General features: G+C 41.4%; 1 protein-coding gene across 1 annotated transcript in view; it reads right to left on the bottom strand.

The window, feature by feature from the left end:
- Nucleotides 1–22,152, bottom strand: part of DENND2A (DENN domain containing 2A) — a 76,327-nt gene extending 54,175 nt beyond the window's left edge. The window contains exon 1 of the mRNA XM_087873747.1: nt 21,748–22,152. The gene's annotated coding sequence lies outside the window, so the exon portion shown is untranslated. The remainder of the gene's footprint in view (nt 1–21,747) is intronic.
- Between the last annotated feature and the right edge of the window lie 2,144 nt (nt 22,153–24,296).

Genomic DNA, 24,296 nt, shown 5'->3' with positions numbered 1-24,296 from the left:
GCTGGGACAAATAATAGGAGCTCACTCCGTTACACGGCACTAGAGATTCAAACCATTGAACTGCCGAACTTTCGATTGACAAACTCAGCGTCTTAGCCCCTGAGCCACCGCTTCCCATAACGGCTGATAACAGCATTTCAAAACAACAATATGTAGGTAATGTGAAACAGGAGTTTCAGGTGAAAAATAACATACGTGTAAGATATAATTCACAATTAAATGTTAAGGTCTCCTTTGAGTTATCCATGTCGTTTTCTTGGCAATTGCAAGAAAATTCTTTGTATCTCCCTTTTACAATCTTCCTACTCTACTGGTATTTTGTGGTGATCTCCTATGCCTAACCCTGCTTTGCTTTCAAGTTTTAATCTAGATCCACAATGACTCTGTGGCTTCTCAGGACTCCACATCCTGGAGTCTTTTCCAGTGGAAACTATGGTTAATTCATTTGAGCAATCTAAAATCCCCCATCATTTGACCTGCATCCTCTTTTTCTATTTACGATGAATATAGCAATCACTCATGTATGCCTGTGCATGTGTGTTTTCCATAACTACTAAAAATTACTAAAAATTCTTGAAGTATTCTGGAAGATAGGCACGTACAATGTCTCAGAACTTGTTGTGACCCCGACTCCCGAGCCTGTCCTAACAGACAGAACTCAAGAAAATTAAGTGCTACAGAAAAAGCATTAAGGACATGTTGTGGATCTGAAAGGGCAAATTCTAAATTATCTCTTCCTGCATAATTGCAACCCATATTATTGGTAGGTTAATAGTGTAAATAGTTTCAATCAATTCTTATAAAACTATAATTGAACTATAAAAATACAGAAGGCAGAAGAATATCAAGGAGTAGTTCAGTCAAAAGTATTAGCTCCATTTAATATTTTATTAAAGTGTGTTGTGAGATAAAATGCAACTAGAAACAAAAGTCAGGAAAGATAAAGAAGAAAGACGTGCAAAGAAAAACAAAGAAAAAAATTGTGAGTTCTGACTTTTTCAGTGCAATAAAATACCAAAAAATCTACAACCTCTATCTTTTGCTTTACATTTCTATTTCAAACTGTTTCTATAACAAAGTCAATCTAGTCATCAAAATCTAAAATCAAAGTTTCACTTTTTCAATGTTGAGCACAAAGTCCAGAAGCAGTTATCAATTATAAACAAAACTTGATAAATTCTTCTATTTAATTAAAGCAGTCAAATTTTGCCATCTCTGTCCACTCCATCACCTTAGCTTCAATTCTAACCAATGTTTTAGGATGCCTGTTTTTTATTTTTATTCATGGAGAACAGAATATCTTTGCTCAGGTACGGCTTCGCAATATTCTATCCTTAGAACCAATACACCAGTTGATCTGTTGGTTTCCATCAGATTTCCCATCCCTTTTAAAAATATAAAATGGAAACCTGGCATGCCAGAAAACAAAATCAGCATTCAGACTAATTTGTATTGAAGACTCTCATGGATAATATCAGAAAGTACAATCTGGAGACAGTACAGGTAATCCTCGATTTATGACCACAATAGAGCCCAAAATTTCTGTTGCCAAGTAAGACACTTGTTAAGTGAGTTTTGCCCTATTTTACGACCTTTCTTGCCACAGTTGTTAAGTGAATCACTGCAGTTGTTAAGTTAGTAAGATGTCTGTTAAGTGAATCTGGCTTCCCCATTATCTTTGCTTGTCAGAAGGCTACAAAAATTGATCACATGACCCCAGGACACTGCAACCATCATAAATATGAGTCAGTTGCCAAGCATCTGAATTTTGATCACGTGATCATAAGGATGCTGCAAGTGTGAAAAATGGTCATAAGTCACTTTTTTCAGTGCTGTGGTGACTTTGGATGGTTACTAAATGAACTGTTGTAAATTGAAGACCGCCTGTATGAAAATACTTAGTTGAAAGTTGGTTCTTCTCATTAGCAATCAAGACAAAATTAGTTGGTGTTGTCATGCCCCAGCATATAACTTTTATATACTGTTGTTGCTCTCTAGCCCCATCTAGTGGCCGGAGGGACAAATATGCCCCAACATACAATCTTTATATATTGTGGTTGCTCTCTAGCACCATCTAGTGGCCGGAGAAACAAATACCAAGCATATTGTTTGAAGCTGACCCCACCTGTTTTACCCATCAGCCCACACTCTCAAAACAAGTGCATGCTGGGAAGTCAGACTCCATTTCCTTTAGCATTTGGAGAAGGCAGAAGCACAAAGAAGAATCCATCTTAATCTGTGGCACATGGTCATCCAAGGACAAACCCACCTCCCACACACAGAGCATCGCTGGTGAAATTTATTAATTGTTATGTTCAGCAGTAACTTAATACTGTCTATCTTGTATTTGGTTCTCATTGTATGTATCCCTATTTTCCCCCGTTTCACCATATCCTGTTCTTTCAATAAAGCATTCAGATCTACAAACACGGTCTGTTTTATTGGAGGATAGGTGGGTTTAGCTGCACGTCGAGCTGCACACAGACTAACGTGTAGTGAGGACAGAACAGGTGTGGTAGACAGCCTTTGGGGGGTTGAGGGAAGCAGATAGGGGAGGGGGGGCTAAAAACAGTTGCTGGTAGAACCTCATTGGCTTTTCTTTTAATAAGTGGATGTTTTATGTGTGACTATTTCCAGCTATTACTGAACCCTAGAGGACTGCTATATTGCAAGAACAGCCCATAACACGCTCTCAGCATTCCAAATATCTATCAGTTTCAAAATATATTTATTCTAGCATTTGTATTTGCCAACAACCAAGGTTTCTCAAACTTTACGGTGCCAGAATCCCCTAAAAAATAGTATATTAATGTGTGTGGGCACCACGACTACAGATTTAGGAGTATACAGAGGCATGGAACAAAACATAGAAGTGTTCCCATAGATGAATGTCAGTGTAAGTCAATTTTGGCATCCACGTTGTATTTCTGTAGATTTAAAATTGCAATTAATCTATCCAAGTATTAATTTCATGTCTACTAAAAATGTATGGTGCTTTTCAGGGAAAAAAATGGGGGAAAAATTTCAGATAATTTAGGAAAATGGCGGTTAAAATTCAGAAGTTCATGAAATACAGGTAGTCCTTGTTTAGCGACCGCCTTATTTAGCAATCGTTCAGTTACAACCAATGTGAAATATTAGTTAAGCCATTTCATCGCATCATCACTTGAATCCTACAGAAACAGATTTGTTTTCAACCTCAAGATTAATGAACAATGAAACTTTTTAAAAAGTGACAAATGAGAGTTACGAGACAACAATAAGCATCAATGAACAGGACGGATGTCCAGAAGACAAAACGCTAACAGGAAAACCAGGAGTAACCCTGGATTCCCATCAGGGAAAACGTAAGCCCAAACTCCTTCCATCTCATCCTTTTCTCTATTTTCAGCACTTCCTGTGGCAGGGAAACATACACAAAATATTACTATGTTCAGCGTGCAGAAAGTGGGGGCTTCCCCTTAGGAAGCACTCACATAGGTCAAAATATCCATTTCCTCTATTGTCACAACAAAAAAGACTTGACCTGCATTGTATAGAATCAGAAGGGGCCAGACCCAAAGTTTCCCAGATGAACAAATATTCTTGCGGATGGTGTAACGAAAGCTGTTGGTTTTAGGAAACAAAGAAAAGAAAAGCAAAAATATGTATGTGCAGCAAATTTTTCTTCAACCACAGGGAGGATTAGAATTTTAATCTATGGATTTATCTGATTGTGTATTTAGATAAAATGGGAAGAGACAAAAGACGTCCAAGCACTATTTGGCCCTAACTATTTCATGATACCCATTATTGCAATTATACAATCTGAAGGCGTGCCTGGCCTCCAAATTCAGAGGGCTGAAATACAAACCACTAAACATGATATCATGCATATTGATCACTATAGCAGGGTCTAAATCACGGGTGTCAAACTCGATCGGGTCATGTGACTTATCGTGTATTGTGACTTTTTTTCCTTTGAGGAGCTGGGGTGGGTGTGGCCTGCACATGACCGCATCTGGCCCTCGGGCCACCAGTTTGACAGGCCTGGTCTAAATGGCTACATAATGCCCGGTATTCTTTACAGCAGGGGTGTTAAACTCAAGGCCCAGGGGCCAGATGTGGCTCATGGGGTGCTTAGATCTGGCCCGCAGGACCATCCTGGAAACAGCAAAGGACCGATCCACGGTGCCTCTGCCAGCAAAAATGGAGCTTCTGCAGAAGGTTGCAGAAGGCTGTCGCAGCTGAAAACAGAGCTCAGGAGCCCATTTTCACTGGCAGAGCGCTCAGGCCACCACAGGTGCCCCTGACACAAATGACATTGAGCTGGCCACCCCCCCGGCCCCCTAAGGTCAAACACAACCCTCATGCGGCCCTCAATAAAATCGAGTTTGACACCCCTGCTCTACAGTATGATCAATTTAGCTTTTTACTCTGCAATTTCTAACTGTAGAAAGGAAGGCAGCGATTGCAAATTAAGAAGTAGTAGCAGCTAAGAGAGACAAAAATCTCCAAGCACAGGTTTTACCTACCTTTGAAAGGATGGAAGGCTGAGTCAACCTTGAGCCTGGTGAGATTTGAACTTGCAGTAATTGCAAGCAGCAGATGTTAATTACAGTGCTTTAGTCCACTGTACTACAGGCTCTGTAGTACAGCTGGTGAACACAGCTATATGTGTATGGAAGGAAATGCATCAACACTGAACTTCAGCTGGTCCGAAAGAGCAAACTATTGGGGACTATCAAAAGGACAGCTCCCTCCCTCCCTTTATTTTCCCCTGAAAGCAGTATACCACCGGAAGAACAGCATTGGAAGGAAAACAGGCATGTGAATCTGGGCAAAGACAATTTACATCAGGAAGAAAGCCAGGATGCTGCTGGTAATTGAGCCATTTTGCTGGAACCCAACAAGGCAAAGACAAGTCCCTGACAAAAGGTGTGTGCCGAGTGGCTCTTTCCCTCCTCCTGTCTCAACAGGTAACAATATCTGGCAGACCCACTGTGTGTTCAAAAGCCAAGCAGGCTTAGTTTAGTTAGTGTGTGGACATGTGGCTGAGAAGAAAATCCTGGGACTGTAGGATACACTGGAAAATCATTCGTTCTGATTTTGAAGTTTAAATTTTTCCTTTTAGCTTGAAACACTGTTAAGGTAGTATGTCCCCCGCAAGACAAAAGAAGAAATCACTCTTCCCACGTGACTGTAAATCAATATAGGGAAATCAATGGTCATGTACTATATATATATATATATATACCTGTACCCTTCCTACCGCATTTTGTAATCATAAATATGATTAATAATAAAGCAGCAAATAGCTGGGATCTGCCCAGTGATATATGCCTGTTCAGTATGTTATCTTTTACATTTGATTTCAAGGCAGGAATGCAACTAAATTATTCATTTATCAAGTTTATAAAGCTGCCTATCTCACAAACATGACCCTAGGCAGTATATAGCAATAGCACTTAGGTTTATATACCACTTCATAGTATTTTACAGCCCTAAGTGGTTTACGGAGTCAGCCTATTGCCCCCAACAATTTGGGTCCTCATTTTACCGACCCTGGAAGGATGGAAGGCTGAGTCAACCTTGAGCTTGGTGAGATTCGAACTGCCAAATTGCAGGCAGCCAGCAGTCGGTAGAAGTAGCCTGCTTAATGTGTCCAAAAGACACATTAAGGCTTATTTTCTGGTTAGGTCTTATTTTGGGGAAAATATGATACTAAATGCATCTGTCTGACTGATGATCTTAACTGGGGCTTATTTTGGGGGTAGGGCTTATATTACTAGCATCCTGAAAAATCATGCTAGGGCTTATTGACTCAGGGTTGACTCAGCCTTCCATCCTTCCGAGGCGGGTATAATGAGGAGCCCAGATTGTTGGGGGCAATAGGCTGACTCTGTAAACCGCTTAGAAAGGGCTGTAAAACAGGGGTGAAATGTAAAATGTGTTACTACCGGTTCTGTAGGTGTGGCTTGGTGGGGGGGTTAATGTGACTGGGTGGGCATGGCCAACTTTTTTTTTTTTTAACTTTTCAAAGCATTATTTCTAATTCTTTGAAAAGCCTCTGCCGCTCAGGAAACTCAGCTGGGATCGTCAGAGACTTTTCAAAGCATTTTTTACCACCTCTTCTGCCAAGAGGTTGCAGAAAAAAATGCTTTGAAAAGCCTCTGACTATCCCAGCTGAGCCACACGATCATCAGAGGCTTTTTTTTTTTTAACTTTTAAAAGCATTTTTTCATCAGAAGAGGTGGTAGAAAAAATGCTTTTAAAAGTAAAAAAAAAAAGCCTCTGATGATCGTGTGGCTCAGCTGGGCATGGTGAGGGGAGCACAGGGATTTTTGCTACCGGTTCTCCGAACCACCCACCGCCATCACTACTGGATCAAGTGATCTAGTCCGAACCGGGAGCATTTCACCCCTGCTGTAAAAGCACTATGAATATATAAGTGCATTGCTATGGCTATTTTCCAGTTAGGTCTTATTTTCAAAGAAACACGGTAGTAAAAGAAAACAATAAAGTCTTAAATAACATGAACAGCATAACAAATATAAATAATTTTATTTATATTTAATTAATCATTTGAGCTGGTAACAGTCACTTGTTACTTTTCTTATCTAGAATTATCTAGGTAATCTTTGGCAAACAATAGCAGTTGGGACTGGAATTATAGTTGCTGAGCATAGAGTAAGGACTGTGTGGGACTCGTGTGATTACTACTTCAGACTTCCTGCCAGTTTTCCCACTAACTTTGCTTATGGGAAGCTGGCAGGAAACATCAGAAATTGTGATCACATGATCTTGGCTGGCTGCAACATCATAGTTAGGAGGTGGGTGCCAAACTCTTACAATGGAATCACATGACCACAGGGACAGTGCAATGGCCAGAATTCTGAGGACCAGTCATAAACACCACTCCATTCAGCACCATCGTAACTTTGAACAGTTGTTGAGTGGATGGACATAACCCAAGGGCTGTCTGCATCAGTTCTCCATTCACAGAACACCTAAATTGCAAACCTTAAGTAGAAAAGCAGATACATTCAACACAACCATATCACCTCAACACTGGATTTCCATCTTCAGAATCAGAACCAATTCCATATTGTTATTTTTACGTCGTTCTCCCAACATCCAGTCCGTGAACATCTAGAGATAAGTGGAGATTCTCAAAAAATCTAATCTTCAGCTAGCAGAAAAGAAGTACAGCTAAATAGCAACTAGAGATGCTAAATGACAAACCTGTGAATGAATCTTCCCGTGTGTTAGGATGTGGTTTGAGCCTAACAAGTTGTCCAGGCAATATATGTGTACTGTAACTTTAAGGCTTTAATGCTGAGTCATGCTGTAATTAGGTAATGACTGGTTGTGAGAGTATTTAAGCAACGTATTGTAACGTGTTCAGTTGCTGCTATGATATGCTGCCATTGTGTATGAAGCTGATGTGATATGCTACTAGAGTATGATATGCTGCCATAGTGAGGAGTTGCTATCTGTTACCATCGTGGTTTGTGAACCAGAGTGAGTTTGTTATTCTAACCAACTAATGTTTGTTTGGTAAGAAGATATCTGTAACTACTGGACTGATTTAACTGGCAAAGACTTGGAATTTGTTTAAAGACTATGAGACTGTTTTTCTACTATAAAGTAAACTTTTGATAAACCAGTTTGCATATCTCTTATTCATTGCTCTCAGCAACATTTCCTTGTGCGTTTACTCTGCTGGTTGGTAACACAACACCAATATCCTTAACACCGTGGCTTCATAAGCATTAAATAATATGGAAGAGAAATAGAATCACTCCCAATTCCCAAGATTTCATGTGCATATATCTCAGTGTCACCTTCTGACAGCAACCAAATAAATAATAGAAGCAGTGCAAGTAGGACTTCCTGTCTCTAACATTCAAGTGCTCTAAAGCAATGGTAACAAATGTCACTAAAATATCTATGAATATCAACAGACTCTCCTCCAGAACTCTGGGTGACCAGAACAATCTTCAGCGAAATATGGAACTGAATCCACATTGACAAAGGATTGGATTAGTGTTTCTCAACGTTGGCAACTCAGGGTCTAAATCACGGGTGTCAAACTCGATCATGTCATGTGACTTATTGTGATATATTGTGACTTTTTATCCTGTGAGAAGCCAGGGTGCCCCAGCCAACCAATCTGGGACTTGAAGTCTATACATCTTAGAGTTGCTAAGTTTGAGAAACACTGGTCTAGATCAGGGGTGTGTGGGGGGGTGTTATGGCCCCTTTTATGACTTATGGACTTCAACTCCCAGAATTCCTGAGCCAATCATGCTACAGTAGCTCAGGAATTCTGGGAGTTAAGGTCAGCAGGTCATAAAGGGGCCATAGTGCCCCACCTCTGGTCTAGATGATCAAAATGAAATCAGTTCGAAGGGTTAGGAAAACATACAGATTGCAAAATAGATTTTTTTTATCCAGGAATGTAAAAGATTTGATATTCCACAAAGTATTTGGCTTCCCAAAAATATGTATGCATATAAAAACTCAGTAAACATACCAATGCAAGAGAGAAACCAAGACTTTCATATTAAAGAATTGAACCTAGTCATGTAATCCTAGCCAGCTGATCTTTAGCACTAGCAGAGAATTTTCTTTGTAGCTGATTCCAGATCATAACCCAGAGAGAGACATCCCCTTGATAAACACTTGGAAACAATTCCAAAGACAGGAGAAGGAAGAAGGGCTTTGCTGTTACTTACAAGCATCGCTTTAAAACAAAGCCATCCTAAACTGATCCTCAGAGTTTGAAAAGGTGACATAGCATAAATATGTTCTCTGACTCTATCCGAGGGCTGACCACATTTTTTCCCCAGCCCAGCTCTCTCCAATTATATCAGACTACAAATCCTATCACTTCTAGGACGTTTGGCTCTGCTAAATTGATGGGATGTATGTTCTATTGTGACATTTTTGAGTCAGCTCAGTAGAGCAAGGGAGCAAGAATGATGCAATTCCATTTCATTCTGGTGGACTTTATAAAAAATGTGCTGAGATAGTTTTAAAAATTTCAGAAAATGATAATATCTAAGTTCCTCCTCCCCACTCCCATGGCATGTACCTGCATGGAGGGAGGGAGGGAGGGAGGGAGAGAGAGAGAGAGAGAGAGACAGCGAGAGAGAGACAGCGAGCGAGTGAGAGAGAGAGAGAGATGATATAGAGATGATATAGAGATATAGATGTAGATATAGATGATATAGATAGATATAGATAGATAGATGATATAGATAGATAGATGATAGAGAGAGAGAAAGAGATGAGATAGAGATGAGATAGAGATAGATAGATGAGATAGATAGATATAGATGATATAGAGATAGATATAGATAGATGATATAGATGATGTAGATAGATATACTGTAGATAGATAGATAGATAGATAGATAGAGATAGATAGATAAATAGATATAGATAAGAGATAGATATAGAGACAGATAGACAGACAGATGATAGATAGATATAAAGATGTAGAGGTAGAGGTAGAGATAGATATATTATATATTCACAATTACCCTGTGACATGATAGTGCCCCACTATCTTCCTGGTCCTTGTTCAACACTGCTTTCTGCACAGTGTTGTCCTAAGACATAATATGTAGTTGAGGCTGGCCATTGAAGAAAATGTTTGGACACCTCCCTCAAAAAAAAAACAAAAAAAAAACCTACAACTCTGCTCCATGAAATTCTGCTCTGCTTCATGGCAAACAATAAATATAAATGTTGCTATGTTCAAAATGCAGCAGAAACAATAAAGCATTCTAAAGCATTACTCAAAGGACTTCCACCCTTCTTCCTCAGTTCTCCTATGCTATTCACAGATGTATGCATCATATACTCCTCTCTTTATTACTGCTGAATTTAAAAAAAAATCCTTGGCAAGGAAACAACAGAACATCTGCAAAATAGAAGGGGGGGAGGGAGGAAAGGTTCTTTCCTGGATTGGCTTTAGTCCTTGAATGCTAGAAAGGCTTGTTTCTCCTTTGGCACAGGAGCCGGTCCTTAGACCAGCCAACCCCCAACCAAGCTTCTCCCAGATGTGTCAGTCTACAACTCCAGACGTGGCAACCTGGCTAGGCATCCAGTGGGTTATAAGCAGGGGTGGGCTTCAAAAATTTTAGCAAGGGGTTCTCTGCCCAGTTGCTGGGTGGGCGTGGCCATGGTGGATGTGGCCTAGTGTGGCCTCCTGCATCACGGCAGGGGGGAGCGTTTTTGCCCTCCCCGAGCAAAAACAGCCTCCCCAGGCTCCAGAGGCCCTCTGGAGGCTGGAAACTGGTCTACATCTTCTAGTAGAGCCATTTTTTGCCCTCCCTGAGGCTCTGTGTGTGCCCTGCACTTACCTGCATCCAAAATGGGCCGCATGGGGACTCCTGGGAGGGGACGGGAGGGGTTGGCGAGGTTAGCCAGGAGTGGGATTTGGGGGTTCTCTGAACTGCACAGAATCTTAGCTAGAGGTTCTCCTGAACCCCTGTGAATCCCCAGCAGCCCACCCCTGGTTATAAGGCAACTCATCAGACAACCAACAGGTTTGGGAAGGTTGTTTAGGATTTTAAGTGACCATTCTATGCACAAACCATCATCCTTGTGTCTTCCAGAGTGGGTGGAATTTGACCCTTTTTATTTTCAATTTAAGAGGGAGAATGGATTTTTTTTTAAGCCTTGTAAGGCATCAGGCCAACATCTGAGCAGTGAAGACTGCAATTCAGTCTCCTCATTTTTCACAGGGCTGCAGAAGGCCATGAGGAATGACTAATTTAACTTATTTTTTTCCTTGGGGGGGTTGGGAGGGGATTTTAAAGGTAGGAATGGCAAAGAGGAAGGAAGAGAGACTGTTGTTTCCCCTCCCCCCCTTTAACTCCCTCTGCCCCGTGGGTGGTTACTGACAACAAAACAAGCTGAACTCTGGGCACCATTTTGTGCTTCTTCTCTCGCCTCTCCCATGTTGGTGGGGTTAAAGGGAGGAGATGAACGGCTTCTGCCCCCTGCTTCATTTTTATCTTTACATTTTCAAAAATTTTGATGCCAAATTTGGCCAGTACAATTTCAAATTATTGAGGGGGATAGAAATGAATTTGGGGGGATCTCGTGAAAACTCGCAAGTTCTGAGTAATGCACCCTGTAAAACATTAATGGCAAATGTGAAACATTCAAGTCCATTTTTCCCCTCCCAGTCAAGAATTATATGTTTTCAGTTGAACTTTTATTTAATAGCTGTCTTTTTGCTTTAATTAATGTGATTAGCACCTCAACTCTGGGAAAACTGATAGTGTATTCCCCTCCAGACAAAACATTACAATTTCACTGCAGAATCCAATCTCTTGCTTATCAGCCACCACCGACTCGGCCAAGATAAGATGGTATTTCCCTGTTTAAGCACCAGTGCAAAAAATTGCAACAGCTGCTCGGATTGAGGGTAAAATCTTAGAATAGCTAAAAGTGTTGCCTGCCCCATCTGTAGACAGCAAAGGTGGAATAAGAATGTAAGCGGGAATTATCAAAAGACATGAAAAATCTCCCAAATGGGCTGGAATAGTAGTAGAAAGGGAGGTAATGCAGACCCCACCCCTGCCTCTTAGTCCAACATACTAACTAGCTGATGTAATCATTGCTGTTCCTATACAGTGCTGGCAAAGAAACTATCACGCTCACTCTTAACAGCTTGCACTAATGAAGGCTGCCATTGAAGACTTCAACGAAGAAATTGAATCTGCAACCATGATTTTATCATGCTGACCATACATGCTGTCAACATGTATTGAAATGTATTTTCTATAAACTTTAGAAAGAACTTATTGGGAATAATGAGAACTAAAGTCTGATCCAGAGGTGGGTTTCAGCAGGTTCTGACCAGTTCTGGAGAACCGGTAGCAGAAATTTTGATAGTTCAGAGAACTGGTAAATACCACTTCTGACTGGTCCCGCCCAGGGGTGGGTTCTACTTACCTTTACTACCGGTTCACAACGGGAGTGCGCATGCATGCTTCTGCACATGTGCAGATCACCCTTGATGATGTCAGGGCAGGTGGGCGGAGCTTCCTGTCAGTTTTACTACCAGTTCTATAGAACCAGACAAAACCAGGAGCAACCCACCACTGGTCCTGCCCCCATCTATTCTCTGCCTCCCGAGTCCCAGCTGATAGTGAGGAAATGGGGATTTTGCAGTAACCTTCCCCTGGAGTGGGGAGGGAATGGAGATTTTACAGCTTTAAGGGCACTATGGTGCCATATCAAAACAGGAAGGAATTTCCAGCAGCAGTCTATATAGTATGGAAATATTTTGTTAGAAGCTCTTAAATTAAAAATAGACCCACCCTCCCCAGCTGTAATCATCTTTCCCAGCCACGTTACCCTCTCCTTTTTACGGGCTATGCCAATGAATCCAATGGAATTCACATACATGAAGTCCTATCACTGAGCAAGACGAGCCCTTATGCATCAAGTTATGGAAGCGCATTTCTTTTATTCTATTATATAAAAATGTGTTTTCTTATTTCTATCTCTATTCTAACTTTTAGTCAAGCCACCATTATATTAAAAGGCATTTCCTTTCTATTCATCATCTCTTGCCCGTTTTAATACTTCAATTCTTATTCATTTTTTGGCTTGCTTCCCATATTCCTCTCTTGGATCTTTGTCTCTATCTACATCTACCTCTTTACTATTTAGTCTAAATATTTCTCCCATCTCTACCATCTTATGCTGCCGGGCCTCCAGAGTGTCTGCCCAAACCTCTATCTCCCTTTCAAAAGTATCTTCCTGCTTTTCCAATTCCATTTTTAAATCGGAAGTGCATTTCTTGTGCCACTTGCAATTCTGCAGCATGCATGTTTAGAAGATCATGCGGGAAGACCACATTTTAGTTAATTTTTAAAAAAATTTCCTTTCAAATGAGGTAGGGCAAGCATGCACGGCATAAATATGAAATTCTTTCCAAATGCTGTATGAGAGATCAGCTTGAATCATGGGACCAGGAGAAAATAAGAAGGGAAACTTAGAATGGAGGAGTCAGCAACTTTCTGAATCAGTGCCATTAACCACTGGGATATATTGGGGGATCTTTCTTCTCTGCAACACCCAACCACATTCAGCTCAATTTTCAATCCAAACTTGCTTTTACCAATTCTTCTCAGCGTATAAAACTTCATCCCATCTTTAAATTCTAATCTGAGAAGTCTACACAACACAGTTTACAGCCTCATCATAATCTAAAGGATTGCTTCTACATTCTACAATCAATGAATTTCTCCAATACTCTGGACACCTTATTTAAGATACAACCCACTCTTGAACATCCAAAATATCCACTACTGGCATATTTGCATGGAAAAAAGAAGTTATGCACAGAAAAAGGTTTGTTTATTCTACTTAAGTCTTCATCACTCAAACGAAGGACAACAATAAACCCACTGCTTTCAAAAAGGAATGAAAAGACAAAGCAATATAAATGCAAGAAGATTCAGAGATTACGTATCACACTTTGACCCAATCATTGTAGGACAGTTCTCGTCCAAGATGGAACCCACTAAATCCTGTGTGAGGATATATGATGGTGGTGTGACAAGAATATCTCCAATAACACTTTGAGTGCTGACAACCAATTATAATCATATAGACAGAGATCTCATCAGGTTCTGAGATCTCGAGAGACATACTTACTTCAAGTCGAGAGGCAGAGAACTAAAGATAGAAAAGTATTTGACTACAATGGAATAAGATGCCTAACGGCTCAGGAAAAAGAAGCCAGCAAGATCTTTACTCCTGAATAGAAATAGCAGCTCAATCAGAAATACTGTATAGAAGACATACAGTATCAAACTAGGAACAAACTAGTACAAGAGCATCATATGTCAGGCCTGTCAAACTGGCAGCCTGCAGGCCGGATGCGTCACACATAGGCCACGCCCACTCCAGCTCCACAAAGGCCAAAAACATTGTGATTCGTCACGTGACATGATCGACTTTGACACCCGTGATTTATGACTTTGCTTTGTCTATTCCTGCATGACCTCATCAATTTGTGAACTGTTTAACTGTTAACTGTTATAAATGTTTAACTCCTCCTTTTGCATTTGCTAAAGATGTCTGCTCACCATGTCTCTCATTTCTATCTCTACCACCACCCTAACATTGTAAACCAATTAACATTTGGTGATTGGATTCCACCTATGACATTTGGCTAGTAATCCCAATCAAGAATAAGACATCGTTTTCCTAAGCTTTTGAATAAGCTGTGAAGATGCCTGCTTGTAATAACTGGTTTCTATTAATAGGTACAATGAAGGAACTGCTTTGAATCATTTAGTCAAGTTAAGGATGATGCATGAATGTTAATTATGGCTTCAGTTGCCTAGAAGAATAAAAAAGAGCATGAGCCAAAGTTACAGTTCAGCAATGCCTGGAAAGCCATCAGTTTCTCATCTCTGTAAATAACCTAAAAGGAAACCATGATTTTTTTTTCCCAGGTGAACAAAGTCTGTATCTAGCATTTCTATTAAATTAAGCTAGTCTAAACAAATTGCAAAAGACTGGCTACTCTTGGTCACTCAAGGAAGAGCCAATGTAAAAAAGCATTACTCTCCACTAAAGTCTACAAATATGGTCCAGAAGTATTCATTGCCAATTTAAACTTACAATGTAAAGTAATAAAGGGAGAGGTATAGGAAGGAGGGAAGCCCTCAGTAATACTTTTGTGGAAAGACCAATGGGATTAATCTGAATTCTTTATCAACACCATTTTTCTCAACAGAAGAGCTAAATATTAGTGGCAGGAGGCTTGTGTTAGGCTTTTTGGCAGCCTTCCACATGGATGAGGATGTTGGTTGGATGAGGTTTCAGAGAGTGAGACAAGTGCTCTCAAACTTCATTATAGAGAAAAAGGAATCATCTCTCAGAGCAGAAGGAATCATTCACGGGGACCATTATCCCAACACATGTACTGTAATGTGTTCTGGTTTGGTTCAGGCAACCCACTAAGTCAAAATCCAATAAACCCCCATTACAGCTTTATGCGTTGTATCAATCAAGACAGAATTTCCTTCACACAAAGAAGGAGGGAGCCACACAAATAACTGAACAGAAAATATGCTTTATTAATTTTTTTTAAACATCCCAGACCCCTTTTTGCACCTATAGTTATGTGGGTAACAAAGCTACTCTTTAATCATTAGAAACTTGCTAATCGATTATTATGCCTAAGGAAAGAATGCACAACAAAGCAGCCTATAAAAGCTTCTTGTCTCTAAAGATCTAAAGCAGGGGTGTCAAACTCGAAGCCCAGGAACCAGATCCAGCCTGCAGGGTGCTTAGATCTGGCCCAGCAAAGGACTGGCCTGCATTGCCCCTGCCAGCAAAAATGGAGCTCAGGAGGGCCGCAGGCAGCCCTCCTGAGTTCCATTTTCTCTGGCAGTGGGTTTCAGGAGGCTGTCACAGCTGAAAACGGAGTTTGGGAGCCCATTTTCATTAGCAGAACATTCAGGCACCCCCAACACAAGTAACGTCGAGCTGGCCACGCCCACCCTGGTCCCCGAGGTCAAACACAACCCTGATGTGGCCGTTAAATGATCTAAAACATCTCCAATAGAAATCAGGGCTTGGAGATGCTTTGTAAATATGCTCTGTAGGAGTGAGTTTTCTCACACGTGACAGATTTTGAATCAGGGGTGTCTGCAAGGATCACCACATGATTGTGGCCATCATCTTGGGGGGTTTTGGGGGGTTGTCCCCTGAAATGCCCTCTAAAAAGGATACAGTTCTGGGGCTTTATGAAAAATAATTCTAGCCTTTGCAGGAGAACTCGCACAAATTCAATTCCGCATCAGTTACTGCAATCCTAACCCTACAAAAACAGTCATGCATGTTTTGTTAAGACAGTAACACATAATTCTCCCGAAGTAGATTCATAACCACCAGGGAGCAAAAGAGTCACACGAGATAACCACGAAAGTGTCAACGAACATTAAGTTAAATGGCCATTGTCAAGGTGTAACCTGCAATACTTTTCTGTGGTTTATCACTCTTAACATGGGATTTTCAAGATGTATCTAGAACACCACAAATGTAAACAGACTAAAGTAGCCACATCTGCTCCTCCCAAACATTGAAAACAATAGAGGGTTTTGTTTTGTTTTTTGAACCCAGGCCTTTAATACACCCATCAAATAACTCCCAGGAATTAGGAGAGGGGAAGAGAAGAACAAAGGGAAAAGGGAGCAAGTAGAAGACACACTAACTTGCACAATAGTTATGTCGCTCAAATCATTTAACCGTCCCACTACTATTTCATCTTAAAGAAATTACAACCTTCAAAAAGTATTTTGAGGTTGAGCTTATGGAAGACCCAGAAAGCTGGTAATTTAACTTGCCTTTGGAACAAACCAGATGCTACTGACTGTTATGTGGAATGTCTATCGAGGTGGGAGGAAGGGAAGAAGCTTTTTCACTAACCTTTTCCCTAAACACTTCAAGATGCATTCTCAAAATGCTAGTGAGGTTTTAGTTTGTAAGCAGGAGTGGCAAGAAGAGGGATTGGCTGTACAACTGTTTGTAATTGCACAGTTACACCCAGATTACTAGATAGGGAAGGCAACGGATGAAAATATGTACTTGATTGGAAGAAATTTTGTGAAGCATTTCATTTTCATTATTAATTTCACACTGCTGGAGTTCCTTGTTTAGCTGTCTTCACCCACTTCCTAAACTCTTTTTATCGCCACCAAAAGTGCCCTTGCATTTTCCATACCATTTAATTTTAACCATTCCTTGCTCTCTTTAATGACAATCTCTGCAACTATATTTCTTCTCCATATGTATTATAAATGTACAGGTAGTCCTTGATTTACGACCACAATTGAGCCCAAAATTTCTGTTGTTAAGTGAAAAGTTCTTAAGTGAATGTTGCCCGATTTTACAACCTTTGTCAGAATTGTTAACTGAACCACTGCAGTTAAGTTAGTAACATGGTTGTTAAATGAATCTGGCTTCCCCATTGACTTTGCTTATCAGAAGGTCGCAAAAGGGGATCACATAAATATGTGATAAATATAAATATGAATCCGTTGTCAAGCATCCAAATTTTGATCATGTGACCATTGGGAATGCTGTAACTGTTGTAAATATGAAAAACAGTCACAAGTCACTTTTTCAGTGTGCTGTAACTTCAAATGGTCACTAAATGAACTGTTGTAAGTCAAGGACTACCTGTATTACATGAGCAGAATACAAAGAGACCGGCATCTTACTGCAGATACAACTTGGTTATACCAAGAATACTAAGCAAGAGAAAGATTCTCTAGATCAGGAGTGTCAATTCGCCCTGTGGGGTGCTTAGATCTGGCCTAGGGGCCACCCTGGAAACAGCAAAGGATCGGCCCACAGTGCCTCTTTCAGCAAAAACAGAGGTCAGGAGGATCATGTGCAGCTCTCCTGACCTCCATTTTCAGCTGCGACGGCCTCCTGCAACCCTCTGCCAGCAAAAACTGAGCTCGGGAAGACAGCACGTGGCCCTCCCGAGCTCCATTTTCACTGGCAGAGTGCTCGGGCCATCACAGGCGGCCCCGTCACGAGTGATGTTGAACTGGCCACGCCCACCGTGGCCACAATTCCCGAGGTCAAACACAACCCTGATGCAGCCCTCAATGAAATCGAGTTTGATACCCCTGCTCTAGATCAATTTCCCCACATAGATTTGGGACTGCAGCTCGCAAAACTCTTAGAACAGAACTTCCAGAATAGCATCCCTACACATCTACCGGTAGAAGGAGATATTACTATAGGTTGCAAAAAGCTTCCTCACACTGCAGGCAAACCCTACCTTTAGGAAATATATCACATACATCCAACCTAGTATAGTATTCCAACTTGTTTGGGACAATGAGTTGAATTTATCTTTTTGATGACATACCAGCGCAGAGGTATTCACTAAAGAGGAGGACAGACTGGGACATAAAAATAGGAGGAAGAAACCAAAACATATGTAATTTACATTACATTCATAAAATATGCTTGAAAATATGATTCTGTGTATTTAATAATTTCCCCTTCTGTCACATTATTGCAATTTGTTGGCAACTATTTGAGGATCCAGTCCTTGGGGAAGGGGTGTGTGGCTCATTCGGCATCTGGGTTGTGTATTTCTATGGTAGACTTCCTCTTAAAAAGCATACATTAGAAGCAAATATTGAAGGCTAATCAAAGACGGCATCTGCTGCAAGAGTGCCATCTTTTCTTCAGTTCAAGCATCTAATGGACTTAACATCCTCACCGTGTATTTTTAAAATAGCAATGCCTCCATCTTAAATACACTTAAATACTTCTGCCCCTAAATTGTCTAACGTTGACAGGGAGGATTAAAATTATATTCCAGGATATCAAAAAAAGCACAAGGCATGTACCTGAAGATGAAAAAAATGAAGCAACTGAGACCTGTGAGACGATAAAGATAGAGCCTGAGTGGCGCAGCAGACTAATGCTACTGTTAAAAGTAGCATTTAGCTTCCAGCTGCCTGCAGTTACTGCGAGTTCAATTCTCACCAGGCTCAAGGTTGACTCAGCCTTCCATCCTTTCTAAGGTAGGTAAAATGAGGACCCGGTTTGTGGGGGCAATAAGCTGACTTTGTATAAAATATACAAAAGTATGAAGGCTATTGCTTAATGCCTTGTAAGCTGCCCTGAGTCTCCAGAGAAGGACGGCATATAAATCAAAAAATTTTAAAAAATGAGCCATTGCTACAGGTCTCAGAAATGTGTTGGCTTCTTCCTGTTCACTCTATCGCATCCCACTTCACCCCATTCACACACACACACACACACACACACACACACACACACACACACACACACACATTCTTTCCTATAATATTATAATTTAGTGGAAAAATGTGTGTCTCTGTTGTTCTACTTAGGCATCTGGTGCTAGAAATTTAAAACATTGCACAAAGTTATGGAACGTTTCATAGTTACATTCAAGAAGCTCTGACACAATGCAACAAATATCACAAATTTAAGAAAATCTATCATTTCTAAACACACACAATATGGGGGGGGGCACAAAAGATTGGAAGGGTGTCTCAAATCAATCACTGCTGTATTTCCATTGCTTAAAAGGTAAATGGTAATTGCCAGATGGCAACTGTTTTACAAACACCAGCCTAATAATCATTACCTGAAATGCACCATCTCCTAACTATTCAGTGATTCTCCATTTCACTATGGAAGTATGATTGGAATCTAGATTTATCCTTACCTACCAACAGACAGGCCTGATGAGCTTGTGAGCAAGAATGGGTGTGTCAGAATACCTGCATGTGCGACACAGAAACATACACAAGAATGTACAGGTGGCTCATGAGGGAATAAAACTGTCACCACAAAACTTATTTCTCCATCTTTTCCCAGGATTGCATTTTGTGTGTGTGTGGAGTCCTTAGTGGTCTCTGAGCTTGGTTACTTGCAGACAGGGTAGATAAAAATCAATTATTATTTTTAAAAAATCAAAAAACCCAGATTTTTTAAATTTAAATCGGATTTTTTTGATTTTTATCGAATTTATTTTAATAAAAAACTTTTGGGGTAAAAATCTATCGTAAGATAGTTTTCTGTTTAAGATACATAAATAAGTTAGTTTATTCAGCATGAAATGGAGCTTAGTTATGTAGCATGAGGCTGTATATTCTGCAACACTGGGACTATCGGTGAGTCAACAGTGGATCAAAGGAGTAGCAGAGATGACAGTTGCTCTTTAAAAATTATGATTTAAATCGAGTTGATTTAAATCAAGCCTTTTTACTAGTGATTTAAATCATGATTTAAATTGTGATTTAAATCATGATTTAAATTGTGATTTAAATCAACTCGATTTAAATCAAATCCACCCTGCTTGCAGATATTTCACCCCCTCCAACTAGGTAACATCAGCACTGCTGATGTGAGGTTTGCTCGTTTATATACAGTAGTTTACATTGTCATTATTGGTGAGGATGTGGCTCAGGCATCAGGCTAGAAACTCAGAGGTCATGAGTTCTAGTCTCACTTTGGCCACAAAATCAGCTGGGTGACCTTGGACTAATCACTTTCTCTCGTCCCTAGAAAAGAGGCAATGGCAAGCCACTTTGAAAACCTTCCTAAGAAAACTGCAGGGACTTGCACAGGAAGTCTCTCAGAATCAGACACACATGAAGGACTGAAAGAAGGAAAAAGTTCCTTGATTGAAGTATTGTTTTCTGCTTGTTTGTCTGGTGCTTAATCCCTGCTTATCTGTTTATTGGCTCAACAAAGCAAAAAATACCCTGACTAGGGTATTATTATTATTTTTTGCTTGTTTGTCTGGTGTTAATCTCTGCTTATCTAGGTGCTAGCTGCTGGAGCAGATGTACTGTGATCTGTTTTTCTTTCTTAGCTTTTTAAATTATCACACTTGAATGATATGTAAATGTGGTTTATTTCTATGTGCCTATTGACCCCCACCCTCACTAATACTGATGATGTTCCCTAGTCAGGTAATGAAATGTCTGCAAGCAACCAAGCTCTGAGAGTAGCAAGGGCTCCACCATTCAGCCCGGAGCTACGTACATTCCCTTCTATGAAATCATTTTCCTTAAGAAATGGAGGATTATCCAACCACCTTCATCAACAAGAAAACGCCTAGGAATCTGTAATTGATAATTTTCCGCCCCTTTCCACTTACTGCACTTATTACTCTTTTCAAACCAAGGCTTTATCCACCTTAAAGAATTATCTCTGATTCTTTCACTACACCCCCCTTCAGAGCTTTGTGAAACTTTTCTCCTTTTAAATTTAGATACACCATCACTCCTCCCTTGGTCTTCTTGAAAGCATCACAAAGGCCAAATGGATTATTTAATGCAGGCAGGGGAAGGGGAAAGTGTTCAGAAAAGCATAGAGTAGCTCGACAGATGTGGCTCCGAAGCAAGTCCCATTCCATGAAGGGGGGGGCTTGTTTTGACACCCGGAGAGGTACCATAGCAAAGTACAAATGGACTCCCAATAGAGTTAAATCAAACAGGCCTGTAGCAAACCAGCCAAACTCTGGGATTGCTTTTTTAAAGAGAGCCCTAGACAGTTGTAGCATCTGTGAGGGAGCTGTTTGGAGAAACACGGAATTGAGAGACCCAAAGACCGCCCCCTCCCCCGCCCCCCAATCAAGCAAATCCTTTCCATGTACCTCGTAGTAGTAGTAAAACTAACCATTTCCAGCAGGAGCGCCCGCATCTTTTCGCAGCCAGTCACTTTTTTTTCTCGCCTCTGGGGAACCCCAATGCATCAAACCATCCTCTTTCTATCCCACGTCCCGCCCTTCCATCTCCGGAGAGGCCGGGACGGACCCCCCATCGGTCCCCGAACGTGGCGCCCAAAGATCACACACACCCCTCCCCCGCAAACCTTACGAGCGGACCTTTTCCTCCTTCCCCCCCCCCAGTTATTCCAGCTCCTCCGTTCGCGCCAACCCCGCGCGTTAAAAACCTCGCTCGCCCCGCTTCTCCAGCGCGGCTTCACCCAGCAAAACACACACGCACACACGCACACCCCGCGCGCGCCGCATCAATCCCACCAGCCAAACTTCCCCGCGGGGAGAAAATCACAAAATTCCCCCCCCCCACCTTCCTTCTTCCCCAAAAGTCCGTAGGGAATTCCTCCGCCGCCCCGCGCTTCCCGCCTCCCTCGACGCGGCCAGCGAGCTCAGAAGGGCGCGAGGTTGCAGCCCCGGCGCCGACCTACTTTGCTCCACGAGGGTCCGCGGGCTGCTCTCCGTCCTCATCTTGGGGCGCTCCAATCGTAGCGGGGCCGCGGCTGCGGCAGCCTCGGGTAGCATAGCTCCCTCGCCCCCCGCCCTCCTCCTCCTCCCTTTTTTTCCCCTCTCCCTTTTGTTAGCCCTTCGCGGCTCCGAAAGACGCGCCTCTCCCTCCCGCTTCGGTTCTCTGGCCCTTGTGTCCGCTTGGGCGCTCTGCGAGGATCCCGCTCCGTTTTCCGTCTCTCGCAGCTGCTTCCTTGCCCGGATTTCTCTCGTCTTTCGGCGGCTGTTTCCTCCCCGCGAGCATCGGCGCTTTGGCTCCCCGCCCCCAACCCCCGAGCGTGCGGCGCGCTCTCGCTCCCTTTCAAAGCTTAGGATGTTAATACCACTCTTTCTTTCCCCTCCGCCTCTTCCCTCCCCCGCCCCCCCCGAAGCCTTTTCTTCCCACCCCTTCCCGGCCTGACCCATCTTGACTCCCTTCCAGTGAGCTAATCTACTGCTGGCTGAAAAACAGGCCTTGTTTCTATGGAAACCCCGGATACGGGAGGATTTGGGGTGGGGGCACTGTTGGGGCTTCGGAGACCTTTGGGGTCCCTGAGTGAAAAAGTGAGGATGCGCTGAAGAGGGGAAGCTTGTCAGTTCCGCTGGCTTTGGCTCTTTAAAAAAAAGAAAGAAAGAAAGAAATATATTTTTTTAAAAAAAGTTCTCACTGATTTTGCTATTAAAGGAGGTGTGTTTATGGTGAGTGCCTTGTGGGACTGAAAGCAGAAGAATTAAAATAGTACAATAGGCTAAATTAGCTTCACTACAGTTTGCTGAATAAACCATAACTGGCTTGGTTCACACAACATGCCTAGTCATAAATCATGTTTACAGGAATCACATTGCCGAATTTATTCTGCAGTTTGGCTTAGTGTGCTGTGTGAATCCTTTCCAAATGAATGTTACACAATTGCACCCCTATTAACTGAGTTACTGTATTAAGATAGTTTATCTAACTGGTTTGTTGACAAAATACAATTAGTACAGTTACAAAGCACACACAAACCCAAATTTATAAATTCGAGTGACTGAGATGACATTACAAAATCAACCACATTATGTCTTTTTTTGAAATGTGAGTATAGTGCCTTCAGTGCTTCTGAGAGTGGCAAACCATGGCTTGTCAACAAGCACAATATGTTAACCAGTTACAACTAAGGCAACAAACCATAGCTAAATAAATCATCGCTTAAAAGAACATAGGAATTCAGCTTAACTGCTAGAGATACATGTACATATAGCATTACAACCGTAGTCAGTGATTTTTTATCAAAGTTTAGCAAGGTTAAGCACCAAATAATTGCTCCTCAGATCATTTATTTTCAAAATGCTGTAACCACCTGTACAAGGAAGTTTTAAAGTAATTTTTTTCAGTAACTATACAAAATAATGACTAATTTCTACCAAAAAAGAGCCATGCCTACTTTGGGGGAAACGGAGGAGAGGGAATGGGAGCTTTTTCCTTGGATTCATGAGGCCCAGTTCTCTCTTTGTTCCCAAAAGTTTTTGAAGCTATTTCAGGGATCCTTCTCTTGATTTGTTTTGATTTGATTTGATGTTGTCATCTTTTTCTTCTCTTTGTAATGTGGTAGACATTTTTGTGTTTTTATTTCTGTATTTTATACTGTGTTGTTTTCTTTGGGAGCTGCCAAGACTTGTTTTGATTGTGGCTGCATAGAAGTACGTTTAATAAATAAATAAAGAGCCCTATTGGTGGATACAAGGAGGGTACTCATTCAAATTGTCTTGCAGAACGCTTAATTTACCAGGTGGTATGTCTGAATCATCTTAGGTTCTTTTTGTTTTGTTTTCTAGAGGTTTATAACAGTCCTTTTATAAAAAAATTGCTTGAATGTTACCCTGTTGCAGTTGGCAATGGTGATGTATGTTCAGAGCAAAAATATTTAATAAGAAAGAGATACACATTTACAGCGTAATTGCATACATCCTATCAAAATATTGGGGGGTGAGGGGGTGCCTTTGAGTTAGTTTTTGACTTCTGACAACTGTTCTGGCAACTGCCTGATCTAATGCTTGCAATTTTCTTGGCTATATTTGAGAGGCGACTTGCTTTCTTCCTAAGGCTGAAAAAGTGACTGGCCCAAGGTGACCAGCTGGCTTTATGCCTAAGGCATAAACTCACTAGAACTCACCATCTCCCAGTTTCTAGCGCCATGCCTTAATCCTGATGCCTTAATCACTGGCTTTCTGTGGGACATAACCACTTGGTAAGTGATAATCCTCAATATTTTTTTCTTTTCCATAGTACACATTTGTATCAGAGGTGGTATTCAGCAGGTTCTGACCAGTTCTGGACAACCGGTAAAGGAAATTTTGAATAGTTCGGAGAACCGGTAAATACCACCTCTGACTGGCCCCGACCCCATCTACAGTATTCTCTGCCTCCTGAGTCCCAACTGATCGGGAGGAAATGGGGATTTTGTAGTAACCTTCCCCTGCCACTCCCACCAAGCCACACCCACAAGCCATGCCA

Source organism: Pantherophis guttatus, chromosome 7 (assembly GCF_059756535.1).
Source record: "Pantherophis guttatus breed Tessera chromosome 7, ASM5975653v1, whole genome shotgun sequence".
Lineage (NCBI taxonomy): Eukaryota > Metazoa > Chordata > Lepidosauria > Squamata > Colubridae > Pantherophis > Pantherophis guttatus.
The sequence above is the reverse complement of the archived record's forward strand: the minus strand, read 5'-3'. Positions and strand labels throughout refer to the sequence as shown.